Raw genomic sequence first — 13488 nt, forward strand, 5'->3', positions numbered from 1 at the left:
GCGACGGCTGGCTGGTCCGTTCGCACACTAGGCTGCCTGCCATCTGGAGGAGGACTTTGCCCTTCCATCGAGAGCAACACTGGGCCAACTTCCATGAGCACTGAGCCTCCCGTTGTTTTCTGGGCTGTCTTTTTTTCCCCTTTATTATTTTATGTATATCTATTAAAGAGCACCAATGGAAATGTCTTTTGGATGGCACCCCTGGAGTTTGTTCTGCTCAGGCTCATTGGTCTAAAGATAGATTTTAGACTGATTTATTGAAGTGCTGTTTTCTATCATTCTCGTTGCTGGATGGGGTTAAAGAATCAGTCCCGCTCCTTTCAGAGTTAGTCATCTCTAAGAAGCATGTCACTATATTTTATAAGTGATGGTACCTTTTGTTCTCATGGCAGGTGGTTCTTTATTTCTAAATTAGCCTGAAACCTAGCTATTATTCCATAATATTGCTCTGTTGGAGCTGTTTTCTTCTCCTTTGCATGTGCTGCTTTCCATTTTTTAAACAATTAATCTTTTGCCAATTATGCTAGCATCCCATGAGGGTATTTTACATGCTTCATTGGTACTAAGTTGCTAAACTCTGCTAGTATCTGTTTTTAACCCTGAAAGATGAAACTAATTGTCATTGGTAGTGAGGAGAATAAATCTACATATCTGATCAGTGTTGTTGGTACAACGATTCTCTTTCTGGTTGGGCCTTCTTCACAGAGGGTATTGATTTGGTGTGGTAATCAAATGAGTTGGTTTAAGTCACGCCATAAGTCTTTTCTGGAATGGATTTTTATGTGAGAAGGGCAGTTTTTTCCTCAAGCTTTTGTATCTATTTTTAAAAGGAAATGTGAACTTGCTTCTTCATCCTTATTTCTTCACATAGGGCTTCAGTCTGTACCTAAATGTTGTGCCTGGGAAAGCCAAGGTGAGTGCAGCTATCAGCTTCAAAAATTAGAGGGTCTTTCATTTCTTTTACAGCTGTATTTTTACAGTGCATTGTCATTCAGACATTTAAAATCCATCTGTTGTTGACGTTTTACATCACTGTCATAAACAAAATGTAAGCTACTGTAACTCCCCACAACTTGAAATAGGTTGGGAAGGAATTCTGTGTGTAAAAGTGACAACCACTGGAAACTGAGAAGATGTCTGTGAATGGGGCAGTCCAGCAGCCAGGAAAGTTCCTTATGTTTCTCCTCACCAATTCTCTGCTTGTCAGTCTGCAGATCAAGGGATATTTTATGTAGAGCAAAGAGTCTTTCTGCTTAATCCTGGAAAGCTCAGTGTGAAGTCAGGAAAAAAGGAGGAGAAAGCAGTCTAAGCCTAGGATAAACAGCTGCAGCTGTGGAAGGCAGGGGGGAATAAGATGGAAAAGGGGTCTTACGGTCTGCAGGCACTCAGGAAGAACAGGGCTGCAGAGGAACCCTGCGCTCCCCCAGAGATGGGAGGGAATGATGAGTGCACAGCCTGCAGCTGCCATGCACCTTGCAGAGGTGCACCCAGGGTAACTGCAAGGCTGCCAGGCAGGTTGTGCATTGTGCAGAGGTTGGTGTTTTGCACCCTAAGCAAGGAGTACCTTCTTTCACAAAATGTTTTTTTGCAAGTTTGTTTTTTATTCCTCCTGGGATCTGTTGTCATTGAAGGTTGATATTGGGTTGAAAGAGCTCCGCACACACTGTAGAAGTTTGAATGTGCTGCAGTGTCATTTAGTTTCCGAAGGCTTAAGTCAGTACTAGCAAGTGCATCTTTCTGGGTGATCTTTTCTCACCTACATGGTTTCTGTTTTTCATTTTACTTCCAGTTTGGGGCTTCTTTAATTTTCCAGTTGTAGCCCTCCACTGGCACTACCATAAGAGCACACAATGAACATCCTAGTTAGGAAGGAGCGGATGCTTCTCTAAATGAAACTATTTGTAGAACGCCCTGTGCTTGTTGGCCTTTGTGTCAGTCCCAAGGCGAGGAGGAGGCGTGGTCCCATCCTGGCTCTGTGTCCCACTTGCATCCTGCTGGATAGCGGGTGTGACACCAACTTCTCTGCCTCCTGAGGTACCTCGGTGATTCCTCGGGGATGTCTGGAAAATGCTGTGAGGCCATGGCTTGGAAGTGCTGTGGAAGTACGAAGCAGTATTTCATAGAGCACCACGCAGGATGCGCTGGCTGCAAAGCCACACACGCCATGCGGGCACCGTGTCCATCTGTCCCTCCTGTGGGCTGCAGTGTTTGAGCACAGCAGGCTTTGTAAGCTGTGGTGGGTTTTGAACTGCTGAGAACCTGATTTTCTCACATACAACCAGAGAGTTTTCCTTTTTTTCTTTTTTAAAGACTTCTTGAAAAATCTCTGAAATGCTTCAAGCTAACATCTTAATGTATTTATGACATTAGCTGCTTCTGCTCCAGAACGGTTGCTCTGAATCTCTTTGAGCCTGGCTGTTATTTTGAACATGACTAATTCCCTGAGTGACTAAGCTCTTAGATAATAGGAAAAATTCATCAAGTTATCTCAGTCTCCAATAGTTTCTATTGTTATGAAAAGGCATCTTATCAAAAAATAAATAACTCTTCCTATTATGTAATGTGGGAAGGAGTTGTTAGAGAGCTGCAGGAGTGCCATATCCAGGAGCCAGTTTCAGGCTGTGAAGTCCCTGATGTCTGTTCCAGTAAGTGGGTGAGAAGTCCAGTTGTTATTCCGCAGTGCCAGTTAGCTCTCACTGCATCCAGAGCATTGTTTTTGTACACAAATCTGTTCAGATGGGATCTCACCTTCTCTCTCCCAGATCTGCCATGCTACAGGATTCCTTGGATTTAACCCAAGGTCATGTCGTTCCAACAATTAAACTGCACCTCTCTACTGTAATTATTTTCAGGTTGTAGTCTTTAAGCACTCAAAAGCCCTGAAACACCAAGTTAGAGTAGCAGAGGGAACCTTGTCATTTTCCTGTTACACCTCAGTGTTGGCACTGTGAGTCAGGAGTGTAATTTGTGCTTGTTAAAGAAGCCAAGGCAACGTCAGGTTCCTTTCTGTGCCTGTTCTGCTAACCCCATGTCCTCTGCAGGCGGGTTTGTCCGTGTGATCCTGCCCAGCAAGCATCCCTTTGGCTCGCTGCAGTCATGTGTTGTCAGGAGCAGTGGGCAGCCAGGCAGGGCTGGTCGCTCCTGGAGGGCTTTGTGCAGCACCATAGGGCTGCAGCCTGCATGCTCTCGCTGCAAACGATCCTGCTGAGCAGGGCAGGAGGAGGAACTGAAAGCCCACTGCCATTCATTTATCTGACTTGGAAAAATTAAAAATAAATTTTAAAAAGCTGTAAACTTTTTTTAACATTTAATGCTAATGTTATGGCAGATAAAAATGAGCGTCTTATATTCTATTTGTACATCTACTGATGCCCAGCTGGAATTCTGACTTCATTTGGCTGTTCTGTGTTGTTTTCTTCATTACATGAGTGCCGGATTTAGCAGGCTGTTCCTTCTCTTCTATCTGGGAGGCACAGTGAGGGGGAGAAAATGTTTTATATGCAATCTCTTTAAAGCTCTAGGTTAATTTGTGTGAAGAACATGAGATCCATGGGTCAGCCTCTTAATCAGATGGTTTTTTTTCTTTCCTCAATATCTTGACAAGGAACTATCTGAGGCAGCTAAAGCAGGCAGTGTTGCAGAATGGAGATGAGGAGGGCTACAAGGATTTGGAAGTGTGACTCCTTTCTGTTCCCATCCTTCTTGCATGAAGTAGGGCCGTGGCTTCTGCTCCCAGCTGCCACACTGAGCAGAAAGTCACGAGACTGGGCTCTGCTTTCCTAATACATATCTGGTGAATACCTGCAGCAGTAAAAAGCTGAACAGTAAGTCCTAAAGCGTGTAGCGTGTCAGGACTTTCAAGTTCATGAGCCTTGTATCCTTTATGGTGTACTGGGGCAGATCTGACTTGGCCATGCCCATAAGTAGTGCTGATTATGGTGTGATTGGTAGAAAATGGGGAGTCCTCATACAAGAGAGTCCTTGTTAAACCCATTCTTTTGTTAAGGCTAGTCAATAAAAGCACAAAGCAGAACTGAAAACTTTTCTACCCTATATATACTCTGTGTAGTTTCTGATGTGGCTTTTAGGCATGTGCATCATGGATCGTGCTGTTTCCGTGTTGCCCAGTGTCTCTCTCTTGCACTGCTAATTGCTGGATCTCTGCAGACTTGGGCAGGTGAGAATACTCCATTAGAGTTGCTTTGTACCTGCAAGAGACATGTGGTGTGTTGGGTTTCAAAGGATCTTCCTGTGTTGTGTCAAAGCTGAAGTGCACCCTTCGATTTTCATGGGCAAGAGATTTCTTTTCTCTACTTCTGTGCTTCTCAGGGGTTACGCTGAAGATGCTGACCCTGGAATTAGTGTAGTTGTTGTTAGTGGGTGATGACTTTTTTTTCCACTCACCACTTTGTCCAGGGATGTGTTGATGTGAAGATATCTGCAATTTAGTTTAGAAATGAGAGCATTCAGATTGGAGTTCCTGTAAGACTGACTGAGGAAGCAGTGAAAGGAGGGAGCTTGTCCTGGGTTTTTCTGTACTTTGGTCCTGTTATGTGCTTGCAGCTGAGCTCAGAAGTGAGACTGAGACGTAAACTGTAGCAGTAAATGTGTATGCATTTTTCTAGGTCAGTTTCTTAGACAAAAGAGAACTTAGGTAAGGTTAAAGGGAATGTCTGAATGTGACAGGTCATCTTCTAAACTGAGCTTTCTCAGTCCCTGAAGTCTATTTCTGTGACCAGGCTAACTGATATTACCTTGCCTGATTTCTGTTGGATTTAAAGTTTTTTTTTTTTTTCTTTTCCTAAACTGGTGAGTCTAAAGATGCTTGTAGAGTAAAGGCTGGGATATGGCGCAGATGTATGTAGAAGTGAAAGCACTTGCCATATGATTGCCAGAGGCTTGAGATTTCAGTCCTTCTTAATGCTTTAACTTCAAATAATCTTAAAAATAGTTTTCTCTTTCTCACTGGAATCCAGATGAGCCCAATGGGATCAACTTCCCCGACAGGCTCTCTCCCAGTGCCATCTGAGCACTGACATTTGCATGGTATTACAAAAGCTCTGAAACATGATGATATCTGGACATCACCCCCTGTGGTGGCACAGCCACTGCTGGGGTAGAGCCTTGCAGTTGGACGCGTGCATTCTGGGTCGCTTACAAGACGACGGTGACATAGATGGCTTTGACTCTATCTCGCCCTCCCAACATGATGCAAGTGCTTTAATTCTTCAACAGAGAAAAGAGCACAATCTGCTGAGATGCTGCATCAGTTTGCAGAAGGAGCCATCATCAACTGATGTTTCCAGGGGTGGTCCAAAGCCAACCTTGGTTGGTATCTGACATGTCGCTTCTGCCTTTGCTCACAGAATTAAGTCTTGTTCTCTTGAAAGCTGTGTTGCAGATGAACAGTTAGCTAGGGCTGGTGCACCAGTACTTCACACACACCCTGGCCTACCTTTGATTGTTGTCTGTCTCTTAGTATTAATTGAAATGGCTGAAAATAAATCGACCTCTATACTGGGGACATAATTGTGTTATATAGCACTTCTTGTTTTCTGTGATGGAGTTAGAACTGATAAAGAATGGGAGTTTGTCTACTGCAACTTGCCCTAGCTCTGTATGTTTGTGTATGTAATACATCTACTAAGGTCAAGCACTGGATGTCACTGTGGTGCTTCCCATCCTTTGGTGAAATTCTTGGGTTTTGTTTTCATGGAATACTTAGAGCAGTGACCCAGAGATGCTCAAGTCTATCACTGTAACCTCTAAGCTTTGTGTACTGGTCTTGGCCAGTTGGTCAAGCAGGTTATGCAGCACAGCCAGCTCAGCCTCCAGCACTGCACTGCATTCTCTAAACACTGCAAAAATGGCTTCAAAACTTAGCTTACTCTCTTTTCCAGCACTCTTAGCTGTGCTGTGAGAGCTGCTTGTTTCATGGGTTGTGCTCTGCTGTGTTCCCTATCTGCTTTCTCTTCCCTTTCTCTGCTTTGCAGGCTCTCATCTCAGCCTTCTCCTCTTCAGAAATTCTTCTAAAGTCTATTTTATGCCCTGCAGCATTTGGGATCATCAACTTATCCTTGCCCACCTCTCCTCAATTCTCCTTTGTCTTTCTGTAATTGCATTTTATATTGGTTCTGTACATGAATCATTTGCTTGTCTAGCTATGCTATGAATTTGCTAAAGCGTGTTATGCAGTTAGCAGGGAAAATGCTGGAGGAGGTTGAGCTTGTCACTGTCACCTGCTGCTTTGCTTTGTTGTTTCTCTCTGGTTGAGGGCATAGGCTGCTGAGGGAGGGAGGACTGGATCAGAGGACAAGGTGAAGTGGAAACTTTTAAGGTAGATGTGGAAAGCAAGGAAAAGGAAGAATGACAAAAGAAAGAAGTAGAGAAAGTTACTGGAAGGAAGTCCTGAGTTCATGTGGACAGTGGGGAACAATGGCATTTGCAAGATGGAGTGGAAAGGCAAGGAAGTATGAGTGGGTGGAAAAAGGTAAATTTGACTGCCAAAACCTGTGCCCTGACTTTACAGTTATTCACCCATTTTGTGTGCAGCTCACTTTGGGTAAGGAACATTAAATGCTTGGGGATTTCCAGTGAGGTCAGTCCGTAAAAACACAAAATGCTGGGGTCTCTTGAAGAATGTTTCCCTTTGGTGTAGCACTCTCCTCCCCTCTGACTGAAAGATGGAGAAGAGGGCTCTGCCTGCTGCTTGCAGTGAAGAGAGGAAAAAGCGGCAGCTTCCAGTTTAAGAAAAGCCTCCTTTTTTTGGAAATTTAGCAAATCATAATCTGACTTAATCTTTGAAAATCTAAACTTAATTCCTGACTAGATTTAGAAAAAAATAATGACTGTGGAGGTCCTTTTATAACCTCTAGTAGAGCTGAGGGCTCGGGCCCCACCTCAATGCTGGATGCAGTAGGCAGCAGCTGATAAGCGCCAGCAGATGAGGCTGAAGAGCAGAGGAGCAGCTGCACCTCCCCTGCCCACCCATCCCTTGGTCCCACTGCTGCTTGTTCCAATTCACGGGCAGTATTAGTAATGCAAATGCTGAGTTTAAACTTCTTTCATTGTGCCACGTAGGTCTGTGATGGGGTCTGGGCACAAAAAGGAACATGAAGGAACCTGATGCTGCTCACATTCTAAGATCACTGGTAGCTGTTTTCCAAACTGTTACATTCCCACTCTGGGATCTGCCTGACATTTTTCTGGGTTCTGTGAAAGGATCATCTCCTTTGGCTGACTGCTGAGCATGTTCTCCTTGCCTGGCAGAACTGGGGTTTTCAGCCCCGCTGCCTCCCTCCAGCTGCATCAGTGTAATTCACTGTATTTGTGCTGGGGTTGTGGGTGTCAGTGCTCTGTTTGTGCAATTAATGGAAGATGGAGCTGATGTGTTAGCAAAACACAGGTGCCTCTGCACATCCAAGACTGCAGTGTAGGCTGTTAATCTGTGCAGAGGATCTATGGCAGAGCAGGGAACTGAAGCTGAAACCCTGTGCTCCTGCTACCCAGCCCTGGACCATCCTGCCAGCTCATGTGGAGACAGTGTACCTGTCAGTGGGAGGTGGATATAGGACCTTTAAGCATTCAGATGATAAATCCTTGCTCCTGATTTACAGCTGCATTTGGTTAGCTGATAGGGGGTTGTGCTAATTGCTGGAGACATCCATTGGAGGGAGTTGTGGTCACATGGCTGACTCAAGTATTAACGCACATAGAGGTTGAAGATTTGGCATCACCTGCTTCAGAGGCATGCCTCAAAATTACTGTTACTGTAATTAATGTCATGAGGATGGCCCTTCTGGTTTGGTTGTTATGTGGGAGCCCAGAATACGCTATCCCTGTCTATGTGTGTATACAGATTTATATCTGTATGATGTATTAGTGGAAGCCCTGTTTCCTTCCTTCTGGATGTGCCTGCTGGGGGCTGCTGAAGTTCAGAACTGCTTTCTTATACAGAAGAAGCCATTGCTGGTCTTGCATTACAAATTGTGCTCCTGAGAGCTGCTGTGATATCAGGGCATGTGCTGTGCTGTGAAGGAAGGCAGTGTTTTATGTAACTGCTGCATGTCTTGTTTTCTTGTTCCTCAGTTTAATTCTATGCAGAAGATTAGACCAAACTTTCCAGAAAGCATTATATGAAGTTAAACTTTGGGGTGGTTTTATATAAACCCCTGATGTGTAGGTGTTATTTTCGGTAAGGCTTCCAAGAGAAAGTATCATCCATTTCCCTATTAAAATTAACATTTAGTGCACGCAGAAGGCATGGGAAATTACATAAGGCAGCAAGTACGTACTGGGAATACTGTGAATAATTTAAACGGGAGCCTGTATGCAGTACATGCCTTTGTGCTGATCAACCTTGGTTGCTGTTACATACCCAGTTTTCCCTATGCTTACATTGCATACCGTGGGGTGCCGGCGCATCCCTGTGCGGCATTTCGGGCAGCACCACTGGGAGCTCCGCGGCCACTGCTGAGCTCCGCAGCTGCGGTGACGCACAAGCGGCCGTGGGACGCAGGGTGGAGGGGACCCTCCTGCTTGCGGCTGGCAGGGCTGCAGGCAGGGGCTGGCCTTGCAGCCTCTGTTTGCCCTCCCCTCTGCTGTGAGTGGCTCAGCGCTTGCGGAATGACTGCCCGAGACATGCCAGGCACATTGCTCCTAATGAAATCCCCTTTTTCGGTTACGGAAGTAGCTATTGAGCATGTGTGGTGGCTGCTGCACTGTTTTTCTGGATGGTTCCTAGGCCTTAGATGGTTTTACCTGCCCCGTTTTTTGCCTCTTCACTCCTGGGCTGCGTGCAAAGGCACAGAGGGATGTGTCTGGATGCCCCACTGGCCACTCTCTTCTCAGGGTTGAGCAGATGTAGATGGCACAGGGTGAGGAGGGGATGCGATTGTGGGAATTCAGACTTGGGCTTTGGAAAATAGCCTGTATTGGTCTGGTCTGGCCACAACGAATGCACCACATCTGCGGTGTGGTTGCTGTTCCAGTTGTCTATAATTGCATAAGGCAAACTCTCCTAAGAATGCAGACGTGCTAGGAAATGCAGGTTGGAGCTTGGTGCTGCTGCGCATCCCTCACCTGGCCCCAGCCCAGCACTTGCTGGTGGGGCAGCTGTCTGCCCGGGCTGGTTCTAAAGCTGCTTGTAAATATCTGAGTGAAAAATCTTCTATAACTGTTCTTATGAATGGGAGATGCTCTATTTGAACACAGCAGGATGCTTCAGTCTCTGTGGGACAGCCTTTGGCTTTCAAGTCTCACAAAAAGAAGGGGATGGCAGAGATGAAACCCCCTGCTTAACCCAAGGGTGCTGTGATGGGAAGAAAAGCTCCTGACACTGCAGTACGCCAATTCTAGGCAATGGCCACTCAGGTTTATAACATCCGAGTTCTCCTCCACTCGTGCTGTTGGATCATGAACTGAGGACTCTCGGAGTGCCTTGGCCTGGCGCCTGCCTGCACGCCCCGGGTGTGCTGTGCAGAACAGCTTTCCTGGAACGCGCTGCCGCTCGGCCTCCGCGCAGCTCAGCATGTAATGCATATGCATTGGCAACGTTTCTATATTTGTCTTTGCCTGTAAAATCATTTGCTTTTTCCAGCTGAGCACTTCTCCTTGCGTGTGCATGTGTGATGCTGCTCTGAGGTGACTGTTGGGTCTGGGATAGCAACTGGCATCTGGGCCGTAAACGCTGATGTGGGAATTGGCATTTCTGGCTGCTGTAGGAGGAATAAAGATCCCCCCCTACGCTCTGCTTCTCTTTTTACAAAGCTCTATCTGTAGAATGCAGTGACAGTGTTTAGCGTGGAGAAAACAGCGCGGTGCTGACGGGAGAGGGTAAACAATGTGTTTATGATAGGATTGTCCAGAGTTCAAAAACGTGATTCTCTCGGTTCCCACCACCAAGGCTCCCCGTGAATTTCCACGTTCCGAGGGGCTGCAGTGTTGTTACTGCGGCTGCTTGGCTCCCCCGTTCCCCTCCCGCTCCCATACCCGGGTGCTCCCGGCAGCGCTGCCTCTCTGCGCCGCTCTTCCCCTGAAGCACGGCGCGGGCGTTGCAGCCGGGCAGCGGTGTCCCCGCGTAGCGCGACGGTGGGGAACGGCATCTGCGCTGCGCAGAGAGCCCGGAGCCGCCTTCGTGGAGCCCAGCGCTGCCTTCCCACCGCGTTTCTGCTTCCCCAAGCGCCGGGCGGACGCACGGACGGCGGAGAGACAGACTTGCCGGCACGGCGCTCGCTGCCGCGGCGGGCGGAAGATGCGCGTATTTATGGAGCCAGCGCTTCCTTTTGCGTTTGACTGACAGCTAGGATCCCTTCGCTGCCTGGTCACCGGCGCTGATTTGTATGCGCAAGGGTCCGCCTCGCACCGAGATGCAGCCACAGCAGCTTGCAGAGCTGTCACACTCACACAGGCTTCTTATCTGCACTGGCTTGACGAATTAAAAGCAAGCCAGCCAGCGAGAGACCGGGCGAGAGAGGGGGGAAGAGAGAGAGAAGCTTGCAGACAGCGCTCGCTTGCTTTCCTAAAGGAAGGATTTTGCGTCTCTAGTGCTCCCTGGTTGTGATGATGCTTCACTTAGCGGGCTCCAGAATGAGCTAGAGACAGCAGCTAGGGGGATAAACTGAAAGCAGACCACAAACCGTTCCGAGCAAACCAAACCGGGAACAGTTTTCTCCTTTATTCTAGCATGGTGGATGTATGGACAGTCTTACAGAGCAGAGGTTGACTTCTCCAAATCTGCCAGCCCCACATCTCGAACACTACAGTGTTCTGCATTGCACCATGACCTTGGATGTTCAAACGGTGGTCGTTTTTGCAGTGATTGTGGTGCTGTTGCTTGTGAATGTCATACTCATGTTTTTCCTGGGCACTCGTTAAATGGATTTTTTCTCCTGAGCTGTTGGGGGCTACTACTACCACTAGCAATTCAACAAGAGAGCAAGAGCGGGAGAGAGAGAGAAAGGAGAGAGAGAGAGAGAGAGATTCTTACTGAGGGGGGAACGCGTTGAGCTTCAACATGGCCTCGCTGTGATATGTATGACGTTGGTATATTATCTCTCCCTAAATCTTTTGTCATGTCTTGTCTTTAAGTATGCCTGTAAGTGTAGCTGCTTTTGCCTGGGTTTTAAATGTGATAAATAATAGCGATCATCCATTCCTGTGTCGTTCTGTGCTAGAGAGATGGAGCTGTACGTATGTAGTTAGAAGCAGAATGAAAATATCTGTCTGTAAGCAGCACGGGCTGTTATTGTGCTTCCTTTAAAATACTGACTCGAGTTAATAACGAGATGTTTTGTTCGAAATTTCCAGCAAGCAGTTAATGTGAATGTCTGTGAGAGTAACCATGTAGCTGCCAGGTGAGAGGTGCTGCCTGCAATTGGATTGAGCTCTGGACATTTTGGCTTGGGGGGGGGGGGGGGAGCAGGGGGGGATGAGAAATCCTATTAAAGGATTAAATCTTCGCTAAAATAACATTCAGCCACACAAGAGGGAGAAAAACCCAAATGTCTTTATTTATCTGTGTTGCCTTGATGATCTGACTTGATTTCTCAATGTTCAATCCAAAAGCCTCCAAATTCTATGTCCACACCGATTTAGCCTAGTGCCTTTCTTAAAGATGCGAGAGGGACTGAATGTAACCTGCGGGGCTTCTTCTGTCTGTGTGTGCTTTATATCTTGCAGATTGGGAAGGAGAAATCAAAAATATCCAGGGATGCATGCTTTGTTTTCCTTTTGCTAAAGAAACAGACACGGAGGAAATGGGTTGGCTTTGGTTTCTCTTGAAATCTTATTTAGCCTTCTTTAATGTCTGTGTATTTATATTGATGGTTTTTGGTAATATACGTAGGGAAAATCTTTGCCCACCTTAAGGATAATGAGATTTCAAGATGGGCTGTTTTGTGTGACTTTATTTACATTGATTTTCTTGAAAATGAAGTGTGGAGCTGCATATTATAGGCTTGCTGTGAATAGGTGTCCACCAGCAAGAGGTCTGTCTGCTGGGAGGTGTCTGGTCCCAAATTGCAATGTTTACAGCCTGCAAGCAGCTGTGGGCTCCAGTTCCAGTGCACCAAGTCAGCGAGGGTATGAAGGGGATGGCTGAAAAGAGCAATGCGTTCTCCTCTTGGAAATATGTCTCTGTATTTCATTACTGTTCTGTTAGAAATCTGATGGAGTTTTATTTTAAATATATTTTCCCCTTTCAAAAATCAGGTTTGCTCCAAAAATTAAGAAATCACAGTTTGCAAATGCTTAGATCTCTTGATAGCCTTCACTGGAATTACTTTGCTTTGATAATTAACCAGTTGGTGCCACCTCCAGCTGTATTATTTATCTGATGTCCTTTAGTGCTCCAGAGGAAAAAAAAAAAGTAATTGATTAATAAAGGCACGGATGGGGCTTACAGATGGGGGCTCCCAGCCATTCCCATGAGTTGTGCTGCGAGTTGAATGCGGAGACAGACTGAGTTGGGAGCAGAGTTGTTTTTGGCTGGTGGCACGGTCGGACATTGAGTGAAATGCTGTAGGTCTGCGGCTCTGAAACTGTCCTTAGCTGTAAATAAGAGAGGGGAAAAAAAGAAAAAAGCCCTGATCTCAGGGTGGTAACATTTGGCTGGCTGAGCTGACAGAGGAGTGTGATGGCAGCAGCCCCGGGTAATGGCCAGCGATGCCAAACCCTGTGGCACAGCACTGCCTGCTCGGTGCCTGCTGGCTCTGCATCCTCACCCTGGGAGCTGCCTGGGGGAGAGGGATCAGGGATAAGACTGAGTGAGCATCCCTAGGAAAAGTCATTTGGATGCTGAGCATGGTTTGGGTCGTTAAACAGCTCCAACCAGCTTCATTTTCCTGTTAGCTATGTGATGCCATTAGTTTTATAGGTTGCAGAACCTCTTGGAAATATCGTGAAGGAGCAAAGATCACCAAGGAGAGGGGATCAATCAGCTGGCAGCCAAAATAACCCTTGTGGTGAAACAGTTTTAAACAATTTGGGGGAGCAAGGGTGAAAAAATGAAATGCAAAAAAAGCCAGCGAGTTAAAAATAAGAGGCAACTGTGTCTGAATGTTGATTTTCCTTGCTGCTAGAGCCTTGGCATCAAAGTTTACCTTTCAATACGATTTCTACGAGGAATGCTCGGTGCCTGCTGGGGTGTTCAGTCTGTGCTGGTGCATTCCTCGATGCAGAGCGGGCAGTGTGCGTGTGTGGCTGATATGTGCCGGCGTGATGGACCTCCTGGTCCCTGCGGGGACATCGTGTGGGGCTGGGGGACCGTGGGGCTTTGGGTGCATGGGGAGGGACAGAGATGTCAGGCACGGGATAGGGGTTTCTGCAAACTTGTGTATTTTTTCCATAAGGGAACATGCTCAAAGGGGATTGGTGTAAATTTAATAATACTTTCTGGGTTTTTGCTCTCCCAAAGGTTGGTGGGATTAAATAAAGTAAGGTTTGTGCAGAGCACCTTGAAAGTTCAATGTAGAAAAAAACTTCAGGTGT

At 46.5% G+C, this 13488-nt stretch overlaps 1 protein-coding gene across 4 annotated transcripts in view; it reads left to right on the forward strand.

The window, feature by feature from the left end:
• Nucleotides 1-13488, forward strand: part of ARHGEF9 (Cdc42 guanine nucleotide exchange factor 9) — a 186999-nt gene that overhangs the window by 74106 nt on the left and 99405 nt on the right. Inside the window, exon 1 of one of the 4 annotated variants that reach the window (XM_042825096.1) lies at nucleotides 10315-10338. The exons of 2 other annotated variants lie outside the window; for them this stretch is intronic. The gene's annotated coding sequence lies outside the window, so the exon portion shown is untranslated. Of the gene's footprint in view, nucleotides 1-10314; nucleotides 10339-11011; nucleotides 11033-13488 lie in introns of those variants that run through there. One more of the 4 variants, XM_042825097.1, reaches the window with a different exon arrangement.

Source organism: Centrocercus urophasianus, unplaced genomic scaffold, assembly GCF_019232065.1.
Source record: "Centrocercus urophasianus isolate 14NV4802_14NV808 unplaced genomic scaffold, USGS_Curo_1.0 seq_24, whole genome shotgun sequence".
NCBI lineage: Eukaryota > Metazoa > Chordata > Aves > Galliformes > Phasianidae > Centrocercus > Centrocercus urophasianus.